Here is a 20,366-nt window from a genome sequence, read left to right on the forward strand (position 1 = left end):
ATCTCATTTTTCTTGTATTATCAAATGGCCTCCATTTTTATTTCTTCTAGAGGAACATTGTACCTGTTTTCCCCCTCTTTCCAAATTTTATGTTCCTGATGCAAAAATTTGTAAGGTAGAAACAAACCAAACAACAAAACACTTATGAGGATTTGACTAGTAAAAACAAAATTGGGTTATGTATGTTGCTATCAAAGAAATTATTAAAATCCTTCAAATGCTGTGTATTCTGTTTCATCTTTGAGAAGAATATTATGACAAGAAAATCTGCACTACTGACCATGTTCAGTAATTTTCTTAACATCTTGCCTAAATTCCCACCCTAAGCAAAGAGAAAAAGGCCAGTCAGTGTTTGGATCTACACATAAATCCTGCAGCTGCTGACAAGGGGGAAAGTGGGTATTTTGGACACACTAAATTATGTGCGCTTGTCTTTTGGAGCCTTGGGACTGTTCCAAATAAGTATGGACAAAATGTTGTCTGAGCTTAGAAAGACATTTTTAATGACTGTCACTTTGTATGTCTTAATGAGGGTTAATAAGTTTATTCATCCTTTGGTTGTATTAGGATCTGTAATGAATCCCTACTCTGGAGAACAGCATTCCTTCTTATCACAAGAAGTAGCCTCTTTGTCACAGTATTTCTATGTTATATATTGCTATAGCTTTCTTTTCTTTCTTCTTCTTCCACAGAAATGAACAGAACAAAAACTAATCCTTATTTTCATATATCCCAGCATGAAAGTCAATCTTAATTTCCTTTTTGTTTTCCACTAAGAATGAGCTTATTTTATTTTATTTTATTTTATTTTATTTTATTTTATTTTATTTTATTTTATTTTATTTTATTTTATTTTATTATTTTATTTTTTCATGGTTTAGTCATGCAGGAAAACATTCATCTTAAAACTGGAGTGTGTCTTGGTCACGATTTTGATGCTTAAATCAACACTCTAAGAAAGTTACAGTCTTTTGGTAGGAAGGTTGAATTTGCAGAGTTGGGCTGGGTGAAGGTAAAGAAAAGTATGATGTGTAATTGTTCAAGTTGTGACATGACATAACTTTGACCATAAAGAGGTTAAGGCTTTTTTGGTAACAATAAGAAGGTAAGATAGAGAGGAAAAAAAGTTTCATTGGAGAGGCAAATATCCAGGGAGTCTCTAATCCAGAGTCTAATTAAGAGCATGAAAAGACAAGCTTCATTTCAAAAATAAAATAGAACAAGAGATTATATACCTCATTACAGCATTTGAAAATGTCACTGCAGGAAAAGAGACAAGAGAGCAAAAGTTTACCCTTAAGGTCCTGTATTTAAAAAATCTTTACCAAAATTATTTTTAAACTATTTTTAAAAAATTTTAAGACATGACACGCATAAAGAAAGTCTTGATCTCTAGAAGAGAAAGTTGATATTATGTGTTATGAGTGAAAGGTATTTGCAAAATAATTTGGATTTAAGTTGATTGTATCATTTTGACAAAACAACTTAAGGTCAGTGTACATATACATAAAAAAATATTGATATTAAATTTTCCATCATAGAAAAATAAAAAATTCACAACACTTTTATCAGTTTTTATCTTTTAAGTCTTTAATATCTCATCAAGACTGTTAAACAAACTGATAGATCAAAATATTGATCAGTAATGTAAAAGGTTCCATTTTAGTTTTGTTGTTTCTCAGATGGTAACTGCATAGTCACCTCTTAAAACTTCTGCATACCTAATATTAAATGCCATAAGAGAAAGAACTTTTATCCTTCCCTCTGCACTGCTTTGATAGAAAAAAATTAAAGTCAGACAGATGCAGAAAGGAGTATAGATTTATCTGAAGGCTCTTGTAGTATTTCATGCCTTGTGATTGATACTTGAGCTCTTGCACCTGAGGTTGATATCCTTGGACTCGAGATCCTGCAGTGTAGACATCAGGGGAAGGACCACAGCTTCTTATCACACAGTAAATAAACATTCTGAAAACAAACTTCTTCAGAAATTATAACTACATCTTAATTTTATAATTTTTATCAGTTTGGCAAACAAGTAATATTAATAGTTTTGTTCCTTTTTGCCTGCATCGACTGCAGAAAGACACAGATGACTTAAGGTAGAGAACTCTCTGTAGAGTTAAAGATCTAACCTGTACTGTTTTAGCTTTATCAGAGCAACAAGATATCCAATTCTTAACTTGAGTCCCACTTTCATCTACATAATAAGTAGAGCAGTGAGGGGTTTTAAAATACATTAAATTCCTGTGAAAAAAGTTTTATAGAAGTGCAAATCTGTTATCATCCTTGACTACACATTTGCAGCTGCTTATAAATATTTTCTATGTTATTATTTCTGATGTCATTGCTCTTTTAGTCTCAGATGACATCTTTAGTGTTCACATGGTTTACTGACAATGTTGTTTTATTTATTATGCCTGTCTCTGTGCTACCTTTTCAAAACAACTGATTGATTTCATGGTGTTCTTTAATCATTGTTCTTCTGTCAATAGTTAAACTATTAACTTCCACAAACCAATTAGTTTTTCAATAGTTTTAAATTCCTTCCTCATTCCTATCTCTGTTGACCTATTAAGATGCTCTATATTATCATCAGAGTATATTTTTTAAAGTCTGTATGGACTATCAGACTATAGTCTGATAGACTATAGTCTATAGACTATAGACTCATCAGAGTATATTTTTTAAAGAATGGACAGATATTACAGTGAGCAGAAACAATCTTTCACTGTATTTTCAACTAGATAGTTCAACTTATTTTGAAACTGTATTTATGCCAGATAAGAAAAAGGACTGAGCATCTTTAAATGCTTTCAGTGCACACAGAATACTCTGTAAAGACAGAGTATCCACTTCTATATTTTGCCCTGGCATTCATTTCTCATTTTTGGGTTTTATGCAACTTTTAAAATAGTCTCAGAGTAACTAATATTTGAAAGTTAAAATAGAGATGGTTTGATCCCAACATACCAGTACTTTTCAATATTTTTAATGTATGGGACCACAGCTATTTTCAGGCAAACAACAAGTATTTATAGAGGCTCCATGTACACAAGACTCAATATTGCTTTTTTTTCCTTTAGATATCAGTTCTGAACTCCATAAAAATAATTCACAAAGTGTCAGGAATATAGAAAATGAGGAAGTTAATCATCATTGTCCAGCAGTAGGTGGAATTTTTTAGACAGTTATTTAAGAGTTAAGTAAGGAGGTTTATATGTATTCACTTTATTGCTGACAAGGATACTACAGTGCTGCTGTTTAGCATGCTGCTGTACTTTAGAACAGCTTGCCAGAGTTTGATGCAATGTAGAATTTCTACTCTTCAGAAGAAGTGGACCTTAAATTTTAATGACCTGTGTCTCCAAACTTTGAAAAAGGTCAAAGTAAATTAAAAACCAAACAAACATCCCAAAACACAAACAAATAAAAAAAAAAAAAGAAAAACCCAAACAAAACAAACAAAAAACAACAACAACAACAAAAAAAACAAGCCAACAAAAATACAAATCAAAAACATAAACAGAATTCCAGTTCTATAAATGGAATTTAATTTTTCTTTTTGCTTGAATTTGCCTGCCAGGGCACAAATATTCTGCTACTTGAAAAGTCAGGAAGCATGGAGACATGGATGTATGAAGTGCCAGGAAACTCCTGAGAGAATTTGTGTGCAGTTCCATTCCCAAGGGTCTGGAAGCTGGTCAATGAGGAAATGCCTGTGGGGAGATGTTTCCATGACACCCAAGGAAAAGAAACAGAAGGCAAATCAACCCAGTAACCTGCTTTCAAACAGCTTTTAGCAATATTCTGTGTCCTTGTAGGACCCTCAATTCTATCCCATTATTATGCTATGGTGGGAAACAAGCAGTGAGTATTGAGTTTTCATGTTTGAAAGCTGAACTTTACAACTTCTGAAGCAAGAGGGACAGGTTCCATCCTTTTTCCATCATTAAACATTTGCCCACAGTGAAGCAAGCTAAGAGTTAGATGAGCCAATGAGCAATCTTTCATTTGGTTTTTATTTTTCAGATTGCTGACAAGGTCAGGCATGCTCACTAACTCAGATTTCCAAAATTACTGAGAAGTGGGAGATATTTTTATGGTGGACACATTCATTGACTCATTTTCAATGTGGAAAGAGGTAAATGAAGCTCTAATTGTGAATATTGCATCAATCTGTAGAAACATTGGGACCTGGAGTCAAAGCAGGGAGCAGCAAAGAGGAAAAAAGACTTCAGGACATTTGCAGGACCATGTGGCAGTCAATTCAGCTTGTTAATATTTTGAGAAAACATATAAAAAATTTATATTACACAGTTTGGAAATAGTGTAGTGCAGAAGCCAGTGGATCAGGTCTTTAAATTGGAATCAATAATTAATTTCCATGAATGAGGGTCTGATTTCATCCCACCTAACTGTACAATTTTAAAATAGTGCCTGTTAAGCATTGTAATTTCTTATTGATTACCCCTAAAAGTGGAAAAAGAGGAAACATTTCAGCTATCATTTGAAATTACCACCCAGCCTCCAAAGGCATAGGATCATAACTTGTATGCTAGCTGAGTTTTCTCATGGCAGAGTGTAATGCTGGGCATTTGTCCATGATCTATCCAGATTTATCCATGGCTATGTTTCCACTGAGAATCTCATACCTACATAGCTACCTGTGCTTCAGGACAGCACAGAGAAATAGAGAATGCCTCAGAAGGGAGGCTGTCCAAAAGCATCAGAGGTTATGTGAGAGCAGCAGGTGAGGCAGGAGGACAAACCCACTGCAGGAGAGGGGGATGGTGCCACCCTCACACAAAGATGGGACCATGTCAGTGCTCCCAGCCTGGGAAGAATCAAGCCCATGTCACCTTCCTGGCAGAATGCTCCATCCATCAGGGTGCAGAAGGGACAGGAGGGCTGGGGAAAGGGGACTTTGCCCAGATTCTCAAGGGTTGGAGTCAACAGAAAGATCAGCCAGGAAAAGCTTGATGCCAGGAATGCAAAACCAGAGACTCTGTACCTTAGATACTGCACTGCAGCTCCTTCAGAGAGAAAGGGTTTCTCCTCCCTCCAGGATTTTGTATAATTTTATTAATTAAATCAGAGTCCAAAACAGACTGCAATGCAGAATTATGCTAATAGCGTGGAGACACAGAGACCTCCCCCTACTTTTGGTATGCAATTGCCAATTTTCAGTACTCTCAAACCACATTTCTGAGAAACTGAAGACTGGCACAATTTGCCAGCACTGTGCCTTAATTTTGATTTAAGTTTCCTTCACTCCAGAAATAAAGGGAATTTAAAAGTGATAAATGGTTGCAATATGTCAAGGTCTGGTTTTATTTTCTCGAATTCTTTTTGTTCTGTAGAATATTGTGAGAAAAATTACAATTATACAGGCTTTAAACTTTGCCTGCAGTGAACAGTCTTTTTGAATATTAATGAGAACACACACAAAAAATGAAATTTCAGGCACAAGTTACAACTGGGCTAAAATGAAAGAAAATTATTCTTTCAAAAAAATCAACCAGCTGATGATCTTCAAATAATCAAATTAAATAAGCAAATGTAATAAATTACTGATTTTGGAAATATTATTTAGGAAAAAAGTAGAAAACAGGCAAATAAGATTATGTTATAAACAGATATATTACTCCTCCTAGAAAAAAAATAAATATGAGAAAGAATTTACTGGAAAAAAACCAGGTTCATAAGGTAAACATTGTGACATTGAATCAGGATAACAATGGCACTTTGCACAGAGCAGAAAACTTGCTTGTTCAGCAGGTTAATGCAGCTCATTTCATCTGTGCTTTTCCTATAGAAATAGATACAGCCTGGGATTCAAAGTTGAAATTTGGTGAAACTACAAAGTGTATCAATTTCGTGGAGCAGCTGCAGAGAACCCTGAGGTTATATTTCCTGTCAGAAGTGCTGAAATTACTTGTTTTTTGAAATTTCATAAATTTTCATTTCAGTCTGGTTTGGACTGGACAGGTAATCCTGCTTTCTTGCCAGTTATAACCTGTGATGGCATTCTGGAATACATCCATATTTTCTCTGCTTTTTACCAGTAGAGATAACATAGGGTTTTGAAGCACATGAAAGATAATGCAGGTTAAACAGGATATTTCCATTCCATTGACTGAATGATATCCTGTAAAATATTTAATTTATCGTAAAGATACTGTGCAGTCTGATACATTTATTTTATTTATACAATTTTGTACAAGGATTTTGCTAATCCTTGTCTACTGTGGATAAACACAGAGGTAGTTTTGGCATCTGTTTTTGATGTCAACATTTTGATGTTGACATGATTACATGTGACTACAGAGAGTGAAGTCAAGGGAAAAAATATTGTTGATATTAAACAAAAGAGAAATTCCTCTAGTAACATCTGGGATAAAGGGAAGATTGCATAAGTTAGAGGTGCATGGTCACATTGAATTTTCATTCTCTCTGCTAAACACACTTCATCACCCCACAGTGGTTTGTGAATCCTGCTCTGTAGAGTTGCCATAGAAAAAGTTATACATTTGTCAGCACACTTCATGAAACCAAAGATCTAAATCCAATAGACACCCCTCACCACGATTATCATCTTCAGCAACTCATTCTAATACAGACAACCAGGTATTTTTTATTACTTCATGTTGCTTTAATAATGCAGATTCATATCCCTGAGGATGTCAATAGTTGCAGTGAAATTTGGCTTTCCAGAGCACACTAATTGTATTTTGCAATGTTGAGAGCTACTTCAGTGGCTTTGGGCTGGTAAGTTGTGTTCTTGTAGGGAAAATTCAATTTTCCTGTTTGTTTTCTTTTTAATTTCTGAGCCATTTTTGTAAGTATGCACTTTCTAAAAATAGTACAATACCAAGAAATTAAAAGTAAGATAAAAGTGTCACAGAGGGAAAGATTCATATTTCATGTGATGAAAACATATTGCATTTTGAATCAAGACTCTTGGCTTTCAAGAAAGGCTCTGAAAGTAAACCTGAAATAAGCATTTTTCAGTGTAAATCCATTTTACTTTATTGATGTTATTAAAATAATTTTACCACAGTCCTTCGTTGACCAAATTTAATTCTTTCTAGGGAACAGCAAACAATAGAGTAAAAAGGAAGGATGGAGAGAGACAAAATTCAGAGATGCAAAGCATGGTGTGCATAATGCTTCATAATTTGATGGCTTGTGCACCTTGGCATGAGAGCAAAACTGAATCTCCCAGTCAGCACTGGAGAGAGGTGGCTTGTTTTACATATCATAGAATCATAAAATTGTTTCTGTTGGAAAGAACATTAAAGATCATCTAATTCCAAGCTCCCACCATGAGCAGGGACACCTTCCACTAGACCAGGCTGCTGAGAGCACCATCCCACCTGGCCTTGAACAATTCCAGGGATGAGGCATCCACAGCTCTAGACAACCTGTGCCAGTGCCTCACCACTCTCACTGTGAAGAATTTCTTCCCAACATCTAATCTAAACCTTCCCTCTTTCAATTTAAAAACATTATTCCTTGTCCTGTCATTGTCTGTCCATATAAAAACCACTCTCCAGCCTTCTTGTAGGCTTCCTTTAGGTAGTAAAAGGAATTAAGTGTCCCCAGAGACCTCTCCAGGCTGAACAAGCTCAACTCTCTCAGCCTACCTTCATAGGAGATGCCCTCAGAAAAACCCCAGAGGCATTGCAAGAGTCCCTAGTTAATACTGAGAGCTAATATTGAACAGTCAGTCTGCTCCAATGAATCTGCTCCAGACCAACTCTTAAATTTTGGGCCCCACTGAATGTAGAAAAAACAGATTTATATTTCTGAATGGAAGCTGGAAACTCCATGAAGGAGGAGCCGCACATTGTTATTCTTTCCTTCACTGACATCAAGTGGAGATGAAGAGCCTTTGAGATGACTAAAGGTGCAAAGAGGCATCATATTCACACACTGAGGAAGGACAGAACTCCTAGGAGTCCCACTTGCTGAGTGACTTTACTTGTGGGGCTTTATTTACTTTAACGTGAAAATGGGAGGGTCAAGGCTGGAGGTGCTTCTGCAAAAAATAATTGTGTTAAAAGAGCAAAAAGAACTAGTAGCAATTGCAGTCACTGGTGTAACATTTTCATAGTTTAGTCAGTTTTCTCTCAATTTTTCATAAAATATTATGAAATTCACTTTTTTTTAAGTGTAAGTGTGAAAAATATTAAACCTGTTGAAGTCTAGTTATATACCCTAAGTCTGGGGATGTGAAATGTCCAATAACAAGTAGTTTAGGGGTAAGTTAACAAAAAGTTTCCTAGAATAACCTGTTGCTTGATTTCTTCAGCAGCCACACACAGCTTTTGCAGTGTCTGATCAGCAAAGCACAGACCCATTCCCATGTGTTACTTGGAAAACAACTTCTCCCTGGTGTTAAATGTACAGTGCTCTTAGGTATTCTAGTGGCTACGGGGAGGACTGGGAGCAGGGATGATAAATCACAGTACTCTTTTTAGGTGGAAGAAGGAAAATATTAGAATCAGGCTTCCTGAGAAGGGCAGTGGGCTGACACACAATGTCACAGGAGCTCTGTGACATCCCTAAGTGCCTTTGTGCAGAGCCAGCCTCCTCTCTGGACACTTGGCACATTTACAAATATCACCATTTAGACACAGCTGTTTAGCTGCCTAAACTAAACTCCCTGCTTTAACTTAGGAGCTAATGCCATTGTAAATATTTGACAGCATCTCTCCAGGCCTTCAGCAGCCTCCAGGAGATTTCTGGCTCTCCACACATCCAGCCCCAGGGATGCCTCTGTGTTGCAGCCCTGGAACTGAGCCTTTGGTCACTGACCAGCTGAATTGAGCACTGGCCTCATTAACTGTACTAATCATTGACTGAGCTGACATCTGCTTCCAGTTGTCCACACACACATCTGTAATGCCATGTGAAATGCTTTAGGGTGTGAAACCTCTCTGGGTGGGACTCACCTACATGACAGAATTTGTGGGAAATCAGCTAAAGCCAGGTGAGCTTTCTGACACAGAGCAAGGGGACACATTGTGGCTGTACATGGAGTGTCCAGTAATGCTTCCAGGTGGATTCACAGGGAGCTAAAACCTACAAGACATGGCAAGATAAAAAGCTAATATTATTTTCCATATATCTTTTTTCCATGGTAATTGAAAAATTAGACTTCCATCAGCACTGTCTACCAAGCATCCTCATTTTAGGTGCATAGTTTGCTACCAAAGACTGGTACTTCTGAGTAGCAATGAAATTTTGAAAGGAACTATGTGATCTCCAGAATTCTGTCTAAATATATACTTCAAAATTTCTAGTATGGCTTATTCAGAATAGCAAAATTAATGAGATTAGCAGCACATACTACAGGTTGGAAAATCCTTAACCAAAATTAAGATCACTATTTTGTGTTTGAGAAAATCTCTTACTGACTCCTTTGTATATGTCAAGATCATCAGAGTGCAGAAAAATTTTTGGTCAAAAACTCTGGATCAAATCCTGCTCACAGCATTGTATAAAAAAAGGTAATACTCACCTAAACCATCTTTCTTCTGTTGTTCACTTACAGTTTGCCTGGAGGTCTGATCCCAGATTATTTGGCTCTTTGCATTTTGAACAGATGAATCTACTATGAAGGGGGGTGAGTTTATTTACTTTGAACTAATATGCATTGTTCAGATAAATTCAGTTGTTTTCCTGTTTAGCATTTTAGGGTTTTTGGTTTAGTGTTCTCAGAGCCCTCTAGGCAATGGAGCAAATTGATGGAAAGTAAATTATTAACAAACATCCAGTCAGGCATATATAATCAGCCCAATTTAAAGTCATGATGTCTTATATAAACAAGTATTGTATATATTTAAATATTTATCATAACAATTTATAGAGTGGCTAGGATGCAGAATGCCCAAACTCTTTCAAAGGGTATCTGAAATGTTATGTACAACTTCAGCAGCTGTAAGTACAAGATCTTTAGAAAGGGAAGAGTTAATAGGTGGAGAACCAATTTGTTTATGGTGAATTGGGTTTTGGTGGCTGAAAAAGGGTGTAATCATCTGTTGTGAAGATGAGGCTCAAAATTTTACTCCTCTTTGGGTATTTAATTTCTAATTTGAACCTTATTAACCAAGTTTTCCAAAATGAGGTTAATAAGTGGTTGAGAATTTAGAGAGGATGTAGAGCTTCCACCTCATTTGGTAAAATTTACTTTAGGTCAACACTAGTAGAAAGACAAAGGAAGAAATTAATAAAGAGAGAAAGGAAGAAAGAGAGAAAGAAAGAGAGAGAGAAAGAAAGAGAGGAAGAAAGAGAGAGAGAAAGAAAGAGAGGAAGAAAGAAAGAGAGGAAGAAAGAGGAAGAAAGAGGAAGAAAGAGGAAGAAAGAGGAAGAAAGAAAGAAAGAAAAGAAAGAAAAGAAAGAAAGAAAGAAAGAAAAAAAAAAAGAAAGAAAAAAAAAAAGAAAGAAAAAAAGAAAGAAAGAAAGAAAGAAAAAAAGAAAGAAAGAAAGAAAGAAAGAAAGAAAGAAAGAAAGAAAGAAAGAAAGAAAGAAAGAAAGAAAGAAAGAAAGAAAGAAAGAAAGAAAGAAAGAAAGAAAGAAAGAAAGAAAGAAAGAAAGAAAGAAAGAAAGAAAGAAAATTTGGCAGAAATTATTATATTCCAGGGAGCATATCAGTTCCAATTTTTTTCTTTAGAAAGATATTTCAAGAAAACGTGAATGCAGTTGTATGGCTGTTAAAACTATCAGTGAGGTCTTCTTCAAAAACTGTATTTTTTCAGAAGACCTTTAAACCTATTGTAGAATGAATTTTATGCCAATAATATCTTCCAAGGTGTTTTTGGTTGATGTGGCCAGAAATGTGTATTCTATCACCATCTGTTAAAACCAGGTGGGGCAGTGACCCTTATCTCCTGGCACATATTATCTGTTAATGGGCCATCTTTAAGACTAGGTGGGGCAATCGTCTTTATCTTTTCCACAGCCCATCCTCCCTCCAGGAGATATCATCTGCTGCTGGCCCATTGAGTCCCAGTGCATGACTGATAAAATTACATCATCCCACTGGGAGATGCTCCACACAGGGGGAGGAGTCAAACCTTTCCTACCTAGATAAAAACTGAGATTTTGGACACCAAGGTACCTTCTTTCCACTGGATTCCAGAGGAGAACCCGGACCTTTCCACATCATTCCAGGACTTTTGGAGGAAGGCTGCACCTTCTATAGGAGCACTGCTTCAGATGAACCACATCTGCCCCTGCAGGAGGATGCAGCCACCATTGAATGGGGCTGCTGCCAACACCCTGACTGACTGACAGGGTGTCAGGTTGTATTCTGACTCTGTCAGGGTTGGGATTCTTTTTTGTAATACTGTATTTCTATTTTAATTTTCCCAGTAAAGAACTGTTATTCCTAATTCCCCTATCTTTGCCTGAGAGCCCCTTAATTTCAAAATTATAATAATTTGGAAGGAGGGGGTTTATCATCAAGTCAAGATCATCATCCAGATCATCAAGTTTAACTCCTGGACTTCTGCAGGATACCCCAAGAGTCAAACCATGTGCTTTAGAGTGCTGTCCAAACACTTCTGCCAGGCTGCTGCTGTGAGCCCTGGGGAGCTGTTCAGTGCCCAAATACCCTCTTGGTGAAAAACAATTTCCTGGTATCCAATCTAAACCTCCCCTGACACAGCTTCAGGCCAGTCTCTCAGGTGCTGTCCCTGTCCCCACAGAGCAGAAATCAGTGCCTGTCCCTCCTCTTCCCCTCCCAATGGAGCTGTAGCTGCACTGGGGTCTCCCCTCAGTCTCCTCCAGGCTGAACAGACCCAGTGCCCTCAGCCCCTCCTCACTGGCTTCCCCTCAGGGCCCTGCACCATCCTTGCTGCTCTCCCTTGGACACTCTGCAATAGTTTAAAGCCTTTCTTACATTGTGGCCCCCAAAACTGCCCCAGCACTGGAGGTGAGGCTGCCCCAGAGCAGAGCAGGACAATCCCTCCCTTGCCTGGCTGTGATGCTGTCCCTGATGTCCCCAGGACAGGGTTGTCCCTCCTGGCTCCAGGGCTCTGCTGGCTCATGTTCAGCTCTGTATCCACCAGGACCCCCAGGTCCCTTTCTGCAGTGCTGCTCTCCAGCCCCTCATTCCCCAGTCTGTCTGTAAACCCAGGGTTGTCCCATCCCAGGTGCAGAATCCAGCACTTCCCCTTGTTAAACTCCACAGTGTTTGCTCATCTCTCTGATTTGTCCAGGTCTCACTGCAAGACCTCTCTGCCTCTTCCATTTCTCTCTGTGAAATTCATTAATTCAAAAATATTTTTGAAAATATTAGCCACATTTTAATTTTCATATTTCATCTTTAAAACTTAAACAGAATAGCAATCCTTTGTTTTGTGGTTTGGGTGAATCTTTCTTTGATCCCTCTTTTCCCTACCATTTTAATTTCTGTTTTGTCTACCTATATTTTTTCCTAAGCAAAGGATGAAAAAGAAGTAAAGAAAAGGAAATACATAGCAGACTTTGAAGTAATTTTAATACTTTTCAAACTGACAAAATCTGAGAAATGTTGAAGTAGAATATCTAATTTATAAAATTATTTCCCCCATAAATATATAGGGTTTAGGTTTTTGTTTTTTTTTTTTCTACAATCATTTGTCTCTCTTGAAATACCTGAAAGCTTACTATTATTTAAATACTCTTAACACAAAATCTTACACAAAAATAGAATGAAAAATCATTACTCAATAAAAACTTTTATACTGGTCTCAAACTGAAGTTTTTAAAGTCTCCTTTGAAAATGTCTATAAACCTCAGAAAGACAGATATTAATGAAATACTGCTATTATCTCTGCAACCATAATTTTACTCATGGTGTAAAGCAAGATGTCAAAAGTATAAAGTAAGAGTGCTAAAGTATAAAAATAGTAAAATCTGCTGTTAACTCTCAGATTCACAAGATATTGCTAACCTAAAAGAACTGAATGGCTGGAAAAATTTCAACAGCTCTCCTTTGTCTTCTAAGTGTTATTAAAAAGCAAGAGCAAATGACATGGGTGAATAAATCCAGTGCACACCAGAAGGAAGAACTCTACAACCCAGGATATGATTGTGTTTTGCTTTGGATGACTTTGCTCAGTCAATAAAGCTTTTAACACTGAAATGTGGCATCAGCTAATCAAAATATTGGCAGACTTTCAGACTGGAGTGTCAACTTTATATGGAAACTGTAGAAAAGTATAACTATTAAAAGACATTTTTGAAGATGGCAATAATATTCCTGTGTGTCTGTTCTTATTAATGGAACATGGCATGCATTTATTTAACTGTCTTCACAGTTTAGTTGGGATTGTGTGGTAACACCTGCTGGTTCTGACTCTTGTACTTTCTCTTCCCTGTATTTTCATATCTAGGCACTTGAAATTCTAAAGGCCTTCCCATGCTCATCTTTGTACCATTTTCCTGTTAAAAAAGAATAAAACTTGACAGTTTTGACACAATATGTCAGTTTATGTATTACAGCATGTATAAGAAGTAATATTTTACCAAAGGAAAAAAAGAAGCTGGCTTTAGATTTCTTGCTATAAGTAAAAATGCACATCCCTGAGATTTCAGAGTGGTTGTGAAGGCTCCTCTCACCTGAAAAGTCTAAGAATTCTTTTTCTAGGATCAAAAAGCCTTTCTTATGGAACATGGGAAAACACATTTAGCCCTGGAGCAAGATTCATTACATTTGCTTTAGCTACCTATTTAATCCTCTAGATATTCTCATCCTTTTATAGAAAGGTCCCAAATTATTTGGCTTAGACTGGGTTAGTTGAAATTATTTTGTTTAACTCTTTTCATTTTTAGATGAATTCAGTGTTTTGCTGAATTTTTAGAGCATGGCCAAGTAAAGATGGCCTTGAGATTTAAAGGTGACAGTGTTTCTTCCTTTACAAAATAATAAGCAGCATTAGTAAGTTTTGGCCTGTATTGGGATCTAAATGGTTATAAGTGACTGGCAGTTTATGGAATTGAAAGGCAATTCTAAACATCACCTATAGGTATATTTTTGGTGGATGCCTTGTCTAATTCCAAATGCACATGTAAGCACATTTTCAATTCATGCTTTAGTGATGATAAAAATCATGTTGTGATATTTATAAGAGAGTGTTTATCAAACTTAAAAAGCTCTATTAATATTTCCTTGGTCAAGAAGAGTTTAAAAAATCTTGTATTCTGCCACACATACAAGAGACTTGACACTTGAAAGGAGATACTTAGAAGGAAAAATAAAAATTGTTTGTGAAGCCAGACCAGATAACAGGAAAGCATAAATGGAGACAGGCTTTGGAGATGTCTTTGAAGTCTCCTAATGATAAAATTTCCTCATTAGCCCAGAAAGCTCAACTTGAGCAAGTAAACGAAAGCTGTCAATGATGACCATATCTCTCAACCAAGAGTAAAAGGACTTTAAACAATTCTCTCAGGAGAACTCTTTGACCAGGCACCAAAAGTTAACATAAATATTAGAGAACTGGGGAAGGTGACAGGGAGGTGACACCCATAATTTTCTGTAAACTCACCAATGTTCCAAACTATCCAGAAACCACAGTTCAGAATAAGAGCTAGGTCTGTTTGCTCTCCAAATGAGAGACACACATCACATAAGGCTTGACACTAAACATTTCAGAGTAAGTAATTTCTGCTACCCTGAGTAGACTGTGTGCCTGTGGAATAATAAAAGCTGCTGCAGTTTCTCTCTTCTTATTTCTGGTTCTTGTTTATTAACAAAACATGAGAAAGAATTAAACATTAGATTGGCGAAACTATGTTTCTAATTGTCTTGAGAGTTTGTGCATCAATATTTTACCAAGAGAATTATAATCAGTTAATTTTTTCAGATTGCTTAGACAGGACATTTAAGACCTGAAAATAAGTCACTCTAGCAACCTTTGCAAAATTAAACATGACACAAAAATGAGAAATGCTTCTGAGGGGTAAAATGTAATTTCATTTTTTCAAATTTAAAAGTACATTCCATTCCCTTGGAAAAAGACAGTTCTATGGGTCCTTAATGAGTAAAACAAATGACAGCAAAAATTTTGACATTTCAAATACTTTGGATGGCTAAAGAACAATTTAAATTAGCCACAAAATCTTTATTGTTTCAGTAGGGTTCCAAGGAAACATGATCTATGTAAGACTAATTTTAAAAACAGATTCCAGATTCCTTGTCATATTTGTTCTCCAAGAGGAAACAATTCTACTTACACTAAACCAAACTCCTGGAAACCCACCCACTGAAAATATTTGAGCAAATCTGGCAGGAGAGGTAAGGAAGGCTGTTTTCTTGTGGGTTATATTGACATTTTGTTCCCTCTGCAGTACTGAAAGGAGTGTTTGGATCAGAAAGCTGACAGAGAAGGGCAGGCAGTGCATTCATTATCATATTTTGTGAGATTGTTTGTTCTTGTATTTTTCCTGCATTTCTTGAAGTGCACAGATGAAACAATGATATGATTCTCTGCTCATCTAGAGCTTTTTGCTGCATCAGCCCCAGAGGAATATGAAACAAAATGAAACCTCTCCCCAAAAAATCAAACCTGATAATGTTTCACAGCCCTTATTGTATATATCAGGTTGCAGTAGCTCTGCTTTTTTTCTGAGATCCTATTTTATACCACTGGCAAAAGCTGTGAGAATGGAAAAGACATATTCCCTCTAATACACACTGTGAATCTGCATAAAATCAGGGGGAAATTAGGTCTAAGAGTAATAATTCTTCTTTCTATAAGGAGAAAAAATAATCCATCATCTGGGCTGTGAAAGGATTACCTGTAAGTTTCATACATTTAACCTGACAATTATTAAATTTGTAGCTCACTTTCCCAGGGCTCCAGATCTGCATTCCAACAATTATTTTTTGGGAAGAGCCACCTGGGGTCTCTGACAATCTTCCAGAGCAGGACAGCAGATTGCTCATTCAGAGCCTGGACTTTCCTGACAGGAAAGGGAGATGGCAGTCAAAGGGTAAAACTAAAAAATACCAAGTGCTGATTGTATATAACCATCCCTAAACAGAATTGCAGCTTCTCCCTTCTCCTGCCTACCTACTATTTCCCCTAGAAATGTGTTGTACTGTTGTAGTGGAAAATTTCTGCATAGAAAAGACTGTTTATGAATTTTTCAAAATATATATATTTCCTTTTTTCTTTTTAATTACCTTTCCATTTCAGACAACTATTCTGTAACTGCATTCCCTTCTCCAAATACTTGAATACCTGCATTTAGAGCAGGACTTGTATGGTATTAGCTGAATGAAAACAAAAAGTAATTAAACCAGGTCTGCCTTGCTGGTTCTAACACTGCAGGATTTACATCTTCCACCAACAAAGACAGCTATAACCTCCAAACACATGAATTGAGATAAATTTCTCTCCACTTTTTCTATTATAGCCACAAAACTTCCCAAACTTGGTATAACTGATTAATAGTTCTCTTTTAATTAAAAAGGGCAACTTAAAATGCCTTTTACTCCCTGTGGAAGTTTTTCCCATGATAACTTGTATTTCAGTGTGAGGAAACAATCAATCAAATATTAATCCCTAGCAGCAACAGATTAGTGGAAATAAATTAAATGAAAACAAGTTGCCTTTTGAGTGAAAAAAACTAGTAAAAATGTAACTTTTCAGGCAGAACAAGAAACATTAATATTAGGCAAGCAGTATTCTCATTTTAAGATTATGTATTATGTAAAATGTTTAAGACTAGCAATTAATTTTTTCTGTATTAACAAAGCAACATATGCTTCAGGAGGTAATGCAAGGGTAATGCCTAGGTAATCCATAATCACTTTCAGAATTTGGCATAAAAGTAAATGCTAGAACATTGTCTCCTTTGCAGTTATTATTATGAAAAAATGCTTATATAAAATTCTAAATATAATTGGAAAAATATGTACTAATTCTATTTCCTAGATGTAATTCTTTTCAAGGATTTTTATCTTTCCTGAGCACCTTGCAAGACAGTCGCTGGTTTCTTGATGAGGCACAGAGTTCAACATTTAAAACAATTGTACATATTTTTATATTTGGTTTATAAATAGTTTATAATAAATACCTTCTTAGAACTAATGGATAAATGAATGCCTTCTATATAGTAAGTCATACTAAAAAACTGTAGTATACATCTGCATGATAGATAACTACTCTGTCACCCCTCCTGGTTCATCTAGATTATGTGGTAAATTTAAAATGGATTTTCAGGTTGTCCTAAGGCGTTGTATAAGGTCTTTTTACCTCAGTCTTTAATGATACAGATAAACTTGGGCTGCTCAGCCCCCCAAGGAGCACAACTACAGGAACAGTGATTTTTCATTTGTGGATGCTGGAATTGCAAGGAAACAGTGGAATGCCTTAAAAGCCTGATGGAATTCATCCCAGAGTACTGAAGCAGCAAACAGAGGTTACAGCAGAACCTCTCTCAATCATCTGATAAAGGCCTTGGGTATCTGGGGACTCTGCAACTGCATTCTGAGGTGCATCAAACACAGCACAACCAGCTGGTAAAAGGGCACAAAGAGGGAATTTCACACCTGCATTCAGTGTTTGTGTGACTTGTGCTTGAGCACTCTGCAGCTCTCACAACTTAAGTAAAATATGAAAGCCCTTGAGTGTCTCTAGAGGAGGGTAACAAAGGTGGTGGGGGGCTGGAAGGAATGTCCTGTGAGGAGCAGCTGGGGGCTCTGGGCTTGTCTAGTCTGGGGAAAAGGAAACAGAGGGGAATCTCATTGCTCTCTGCAGTTTCCTGTTGCTATTGGGGCTAGGAGAGAGGCAAAAAGAATATAGCAACATTACTTTCTTCATGCAGAAAAGTAAAAAGTCCTTTATTTAAAGAAACACTACACTTTTATAGAGTAGTTTGTGGAGCTAAGAATAGACATAATTTCATTGGTGCAAGGAGGTGACACCCCTAGTAAACATATTTTCATTAAAACAATCACTTCTCTCACTCACCCTGCAGGTGCATAATCATTGCTATAATTCTTTTCTCTTATGTTTTCCTTGAGCAGTGTAGAAATCCAAGCTGCCTCCCTGGTTCCCAGCAGCATCCATCAACAGTTTCCTGAGGAGGGGAGATGCACAGGGCAGTGCTGAGCTCTTCTCCCTTGGACCCAGTGACAGGATCCATGGGAAGGGCTCAGTGCTGCCCAGGGCAGCTTTAGCCTGGACATTAGGAAGTGTCTCTGTCCTAAGAGGGTGTGCAAACACTGGAACAGGCTTCCTATAGAGGCCATCAGGGCTCCAGACCTGTCAGTGTTTAAGTCCTTAAGGACATTCTTTAACTTTTGGCCAGCCCTGGAGAGGTCTGGGTAGTTGGACTGGATGATTGTTGTACATCATGTACAAAATACTCTAATCCTGTTTGTTCTACTCTACTCTGCACACTCACATTGGGCAATTGGTGTTTGACAGAAACAAGATGATGGTAAAAACTCTTTCTTTGAAACATGGGTGTGGATACTGTGAGAACTAGGGAAAAAGAGGTGAGTGAATTTTCCCAAGCTATTCAAAGGAAAACAGGAGAGAAAATATTAATAACAATGCTAACACCTACTGTTGTGCACAGAAGAGTACATGGGAAACATGATGTTTTGGGGAAAGCATGTTTACAAGGGGTATTACCTTCCTTGCACCAATGAAATTACTTCTATCCTCAGTTCTGTAATCTAATCTATAAAAGTGTTATTATTTCTTTAATTTTATTATTTGTTCTTTAGTATTAATAATGTTTTATTATTTATTTTTATTATATTTATTATTTTATTTCTTTAATTTTAATTAATTTTTAAATTGTTATTACATCTTTAATAAAGGGCTTTGCTTCTTTTCTGCCTCTGAAGGAAGCCATGCTGTTATATTTTTGTGCCACACCTAGCTCGATAGCAACACATGGGCACTTCTAATTATACACTACTGCCAAAAAAGGAGGATATTCAGTGTTTGGGACAGAGTTGCCATTCTGCATTTCTTATGCATGCTGAATTACAAGTATTTTTAGGAAAAGATTAAGGTTGTTTGTCAGTCTCTTCTCATAAAATATCATCACAGAAACTGTATTTTATCAATATATACAAAAATTAAGGTGGTAAAATTATTTTGCTCTTGGTAATCCCAAAATTATAAAGCTGCATGTGAAGCCAGGTAGATATCAGCAGTCTCTCTATTTTATCTCATGCTCTGAAAAGAATGCATAATATCCTATATAAGACCTTGATTCTCTACATAACATCTAAATCCAGCCAAAAAACCCAGTATCTGCCACCAGGCAGAGCTTGAAGGGTTCCCTTGGTACTGATGGCAAAATACTCTGGTTTTAGGATTAGTTGCCTGAGGTAATGTGATATCTGTTGCTACTAATGATGATAGTGTATGTCCATATACATCCATCTAAAAGTGCATATAGTTAGTTAAATTTTTAAGTCAACAATAAGGATTCTTCCTAGAGAAGGAAAGCAGCCTTAAATTAATTATTCATGCATGATAAAAAGTTTATAAATTAATAGAAAACAGTACCTCCTTGATGCAGCAGTGTAAAACAATTTTTTCCTGAAATGTTTTACCTGTAGAAACTCCAAGACCCACGAAGCAGAGCTTCAAATATAATTAGGTATTTAATCAACCAGTCAGCTGCCTAGGAGAGGCACAAACTCCTAAAATCTTTCTCTCACTGAAAGGTGAGTGACTAAATCTTAGCATCCTGTTAGAGCAAGGCATGATATATCTTTCTCTTGCCAATGGAGGTAATGAACTGCTGGAGGGCTCTTCATCTTCTTGGATAGACATTTCTCAGTATGGGAGGAATCTTTCTGTGCAGCATTTTATTTCTTTTTTGCCTTCATTGACTCAAAAGGAAACCTTTTAGCAGATTAACTAATTGACTCAAGCCTTGAAGTAGCATAATTAATGCCAGATCTCACCAAATTCAATGCTTTACCCAATTCTTAGAGGTCTTGGAGGAAAAAAAAAAAAAAAAAAGTAAACTTCTTTACTTTCCTGTTGATATGCAATCAGTGTGTGGAAACTATTAACTACTAAAGACAGGTTTCCTCAGGGAGGGAGGAAAGTGTTCCCAACACAAATTAGGAGTTAAATAAAGTGCACAATGATACAACTTTGGCAAATATTCAACCAGTCAGGTCTGAAATATTAGTCTTTCTTTTGCCCTCCATCCACAATGTTTTGCTTTCTGTAACTGGTGACTATAAGATGTGTCCAATACTCTGCTCTAAATGAGGAGAGCCATTATCACAGCTCTGTCCAGACAGATGCAAAGAGTGTGTCCACTCTGGCAAGAACTATGCACAGCAAGAAGATCCACAATTTCAAATTATCACAGGTAATTGA

This window comes from Erithacus rubecula (genome assembly GCF_903797595.1).
Source record: "Erithacus rubecula genome assembly, chromosome: 2".
Lineage (NCBI taxonomy): Eukaryota > Metazoa > Chordata > Aves > Passeriformes > Muscicapidae > Erithacus > Erithacus rubecula.